Consider the following 5888-nt stretch of genomic DNA (forward strand, 5'->3'; position numbering starts at 1 on the left):
GCACGCAATTTCACTACAAGGCGCTTGAGTGGTACAGTGTCAAAAGCCTTCCGGAAATCCAGGAATACGGAATCGATCTGAAATACCTTGTAAATAGCACTCAACACTTCAAGCAAATAAAGAGCTAGTTGTGTTTCACAAGAACGATGTCTTCTAAACCCATGTTGACTGTGTGTTAATAGACTGTTTTCTTCGAGGTGAGGTGTTCGAACACAATATATGTTCCAGAACCCTGCTGCATATCGACGTTAACGATATGGGCCTGTAAATAAGTGGATTACTCCTACTACCTATCTTGAATATTTGTGTGATCTGTACAACTTTCCAGTCTTTGGGTACGGATCTTTCGTAGAACGAACGGTTGTATATGATTGTTGAGTATGGAGCTAATGCATCAACATACTCTGAAAGGAACCTAATTGGTACACAGTCTGGACCAGAAGACTTGCTTTTATTAAGTGATTTAAGTTGATTCACTACTCCGATGATATTTACTTCTACGCTACTCATGTTGGCAGCTGTTCTCGATTCGAATTCTGCACTATTTACTTCGTCTTCTTTTGTGAAGGCATTTCGGAAGGCAGGGTTTAGTAACTCTGCTTTGGCAGCATTGCCTTCGATGGTACCTCGATTGCTATCGCGCAGAGAAGGCATTGATTGTTCATTGCCGTTAACATACTACACATACGACCAGAATCTCTTTGGATTTCTTCCGGGTTTCGAGACGAAGTTTCGTTGTGGAAACTGTTATAAGTATCTCGCATTGAATACCGCTCTAAATTTCGAGCTCCTGCAAAAGATCGCCAATTTTGGGCATTTTTCGTCTGTTTAAATTTTGCATGTTTGTTTCGTTGTTTCTGCAACAGTGTTCTGACCAGTTTTGTGTAACAAGGAGGATCAGCTCCATCGTTTGTTAATATGTTTGGTATAAATCTCTCAATTGCTGCCGATACTATTTCTTTGAACGTTTCTTCAGCATTTTCGAAGAGCACGTTTGATTACAGGACTGGTTGAGTTGGATTCTTCCCCTTTGCCATAAGAGTAGTGTCATTTGCAAATTGTAGTGTGTTATCATCTTGGCTTACATAGTTTATAAATTGAGGAACAACAGAGAGGGCTACGACCGTGCCTCGTAGTATGCCGTGTCCTGTGATGTTGCTCCTTGGACTGAAACTATCTGCCATCTGTTTACTAAGTAGCTTTGAAAGGTACTAGAACAACTTCCACATCACAGCTCTTTAATTTTTTGAGTAATCTCATATGGGGAATGGAATCAAATACACTACTGGCCATTAAAATTGCTACACCACGAAGATGAGGTGCTACAGACGCGAAATTTAACCGACAGGAAGAAGATTCTGTGATATGCAAGTGATTAGCTTTTCAGAGCATTCACACAAGGTAGGTGCCGGTGGCGACACTTACAGCGTGCTGACATGAGGAAAGTTTCCAACCGATTTCTCATACACAAACAGCAGTTGACCGGCGTTGCCTGGTGAAACGTTGTTGTGATGCCTCGTGTAAGGAGGAGAAATGCGTACCATCACGTTTCCGACTTTGATAAAGGTCGGATTGTAGCCTATCGCGATTGCTGTTTATCGTATCGATACATTGCTGTTCGCGTTTGTCGGTATCCAATGACTGTTAGCTGACTATGGAATCGGTGGGTTCAGGAGGGTAATGCGGGACGCCGTGCTGGATCCCAACGGCCTCGTATCACTAGCAGTCGAGATGACAGGCATCTTATCCGCATCGCTGTAACAGATCGTGCAGCCACGTCTCAATCCCTGAGCCAACAGATGGGGACGTTTGCAAGAGAACAACCATCTGCACGAACAGATCGACGACGTTTGCAGCAGCACGGACTATCAGGTCGGAGACCATGGGTCCCGTTACCCTTGACGCTACATCACAGATGGGAGCGCCTGCGATGGTGTACTCAACGACGAACCTGGGTGCACGAATGGCGAAACGTCATTTTTTCGGATGAATCCAAGTTCTGTTTACAGCATCATGATGGTCGGATCCGTGTTTGGCGACATCGCGGTGAACGCACATTGGAAGCGTGTATTCGTCATCGCCATACTGGCGTATCACCCGGCGTGATGGTATGGGGTGCCATTGGTTACACCTATCGGTCACCTCTTGTTCGCATTGACGGCGCTTTGAACAGAGGACGTTACATTTCAGATGTGTTACGACCCGTGGCTCTACCCTTCATTCGATCCCTGAGAAATCCTACGTTTCAGCAGGATAATGCACGACCGCATGTTGCAGGTCCTGTACGGGGCTTTCTGGATACAGAAAATGTTCGACTGCTGCCATGGCCAGCACATTCTCCAGATCTCTCACCAATTGAAAATATCTGGTCAATGGTGGCCGAGCAACTGGCTCGTCACAATACGTCAGTAACTACCCTTGATGAACTGTGGTATCGCGTTGAAGCTGCATGGGCAGCTGTACCTGTACACGCCATCCAAGCTCTGTTTGATTCAATGCCCCGGCGTATCAAGGCCGTTATTACGGCCAGAGGTGGTTTTTCTGGGTACTGATTTCTCAGGATCTATGCACCCAAATTGCGTGAAAATCTAATCACATGTCGGTTCTAGTATAATATATTTGTCCAATGAATACCCGTTTATCATCTGCATTTCTTCTTGGTGTAGCAATTTTAATGGTCAGTAGTGTACTTTGCTCAAATCATACAGTATCGTTGCCACAGACTCTCTGTCTCTCTCTTTAAAGAGATTGTTTTCCTCAAAGTAATCCAAAAGCTGATTTTTGGTAATAGATTCAATCACTTTACCTGAAACTACCATGAGCATTTCAAGGAGCTGTATTCAAATTAGTGGAATCTGGTGTTCCCCAAGGAAATGTTATAGGTCTTCTGCTGTTCTTAATTTATATAAACGGTTTAGGAGACGATTTGAACAGCCCTCTTAGATAGTTTGCAGATTATACCGTCGTTTACCGTCTAGTAAACTCTCAAGAAAATCAATACGAATTCCGAAATTATTTACACATGACATCTATATGGTACAAAAAGTTGACCCTGAGCAACAAATAGTTTGAGCCCCTTCACATGAGCACTAAAAATAATGGCACTGTAAGCCGAAACAAAAAAGCTTGTTGTGCAGAAATATCTAAAAACAAGCAGATATTACCTCACAACTATTAGAATTAACTTCTTACCAAAAGAATCCGTTAAACGTCGGTTACACAATAAGTTATAAAGATGTATAGGTTTCGTTTACATGTCTGTAGTTTACAATTACAACGAACATGCTTGTCCGAAGGAACACTGCATCGTTATTCTTAACAACCCAGGCACTGCAATGTCGTGTCGAACGTTAGGGTTTTCCACTGTAAGCGGTGCTGAGAGCTTATGGCACACAATGTATGGTGTGACCTGCGCCCACTTTTGAAAATGAGCTACCATTGTTACTATTCATGTAGATTTGGACATAACTGTCCTTCCTTTGGACGGCAGGTAGAATACCATTTATATCTAACTTGGTATATACGAGGGCAGTTCAATAAGTAATGCAACACATTTTTTTTCTGAAACAGGAGTTGTTTTATTCAGCATTGAAATACACCAGGTTATTCCCCAATCTTTTAGCTACACTACACTATTTTTCAACGTAATCTCCATTCAATGCTACGGCCTTACGCCACCTTGAAATGAGGGCCTGTATGCCTGCACGGTACCATTCCACTGGTCGATGTCGGAGCCAACGTCGTACTGCATCAGTAACTTCTTCATCATCCGCGTAGTGCCTCCCACGGATTGTGTCCTTCATTGGGCCAAACATATGGAAATCCGACGGTGCGAGATCGGGGCTGTAGGGTGCATGAGGAAGAACAGTCCACTGAAGTTTTGTGAGCTCCTCTCGGGTGCGAAGACTTGTGTGAGGTCTTGCGTTGTCATGAAGATGGAGAAGTTCGTTCAGATTTTTGTGCCTACGAACACGCTGAAGTCGTTCCTTCAATTTCTGAAGAGTAGCACAATACACTTCAGAGTTGATCGTTTGACCATGGGGAAGGACATCGAACAGAATAACCCCTTCAGCGTCCCAGATGACTGTAACCATGACTTTACCGGCTGAGGGTATGGCTTTAAACTTTTTCTTGGTAGGGGAGTGGGTGTGGCGCCACTCCATTGATTGCCGTTTTGTTTCAGGTTCGAAGTGATGAACCCATGTTTCATCGCCTGTAACAATCTTTGACAAGAAATTGTCACCCTCAGCCACATGACGAGCAAGCAATTCCGCACAGATGGTTCTCCTTTGCTCTTTACGGTGTTCGGTTAGACAACGAGGGACCCAGCGGGAACAAACCTTTGAATATCCCAACTGGTGAACAATTGTGACAGCACTACCAACAGAGATGTCAAGTTGAGCACGGAGTTGTTTGATGGTGATCCGTCGATCATCTCGAACGAGTGTGTTCGCACGCTCTGCCATTGCAGGAGTCACAGCTGTGCACGGCCGGCCCGCACGCGGGAGATCAGACAGTCTTGCTTGACCTTGCGGCGATGATGACACACGCTTTGCCCAACGACTCACCGTGCTTTTGTCCACTGCCAGATCACCGTAGACATTCTGCAAGCGCCTATGAATATCTGAGATGCCCTGGTTTTCCGCCAAAAGAAACTCGATCACTGCCCGTTGTTTGCTACGCACATCCGTTACAGACGCCATTTTAACAGCTCCGTACAGCGCTGCCACCTGTCGGAAGTCAATGAAACTATACGAGACGAAGCGGGAATGTTTGAAAATATTCCACAAGAAATTTACGGTTTTTTCAACCAAAACTGGCCGAGAAAAAAAATGTGTTGCATTACTTATTGAACTGCTCTCGTATTATCACACACAGTGCGCCGAGCCAGTAGCACTTGCAAACCCTTGCTACGTGGCTAACTCGGCATTGGCCAAAAGAAACCTCAGTGGACGGAAGGGAATCTACAGCCCTTGAACCTGGAAAGTGTGCAGAATATTCAAATATTTCACACTTCAAGTTATGGTAGTTTTAAGCTTTGAAAATTGCGTAATAACATTCCCAAATCGACATGCAAGTAACTACATTTTGGCTCAGCTTGGTGAAAGAAAAATTTTGTCCCCCACCTGGAAGGCGGCGGGTGGGTCTGCTCCGGAAAACTGAAGGGTAGGCCGAAGTTATAGATGTGTACTATAGGCAAAAACAAGTTAATAAATGGTTACATAACTTTGCAATGATGAGCACGTAGGTGCGAATCCGTATTCCCGTCGTAAGTAGTACCAAGTCTCAATAGCAAGCGAACATACTCTGAAGTTGAAGCGATGTTTCCAGGCCGTCTGCTCTTGATGAAATGCGTAGAATCTGCAGCGGCGCTCGTAGAGCTGAACAGCGCCGGCTAAAGGGCGCTGTCGTCAATGTCTGTGTCGTAGTGCCAACGTAAGAACTTGTACCTACGCCGTGGCATCGTAGCTATCGATACAACAAAAAAGATAAGAAATCCTTATACAATCAGTTTCGTCAATTTTTCTCGAAAATCTTTATAACTGATTGTTCAGACAGCCATCATAGACAAAAAATTAAACTTAAGCTTCACCGTGCACTGTTTAAAAAAAAGTCACGTTCTCCAAAGATGGTCGTGTTTTGAACACATTTATGACATCGCTTGTTGAGGTGAGAAAGTTTTGAAGCATTGCACTTCGCCCTTTCTCGTAGTCGTCGTCATCTTCACCGTTTAAACCTCCAGCGTTACAGCTGATAAAACGATCACAGTGCAGTTTTATTTATGCTGCACATGGCAGAAGTAAATCTCCAGTAATAACCAAGGATGCAAATGTGCAATACACGTGCAGATGTATCACACAACAGACACACAGATTAAGATATGCAGC

This window comes from Schistocerca americana, chromosome 4 (assembly GCF_021461395.2).
Source record: "Schistocerca americana isolate TAMUIC-IGC-003095 chromosome 4, iqSchAmer2.1, whole genome shotgun sequence".
NCBI lineage: Eukaryota > Metazoa > Arthropoda > Insecta > Orthoptera > Acrididae > Schistocerca > Schistocerca americana.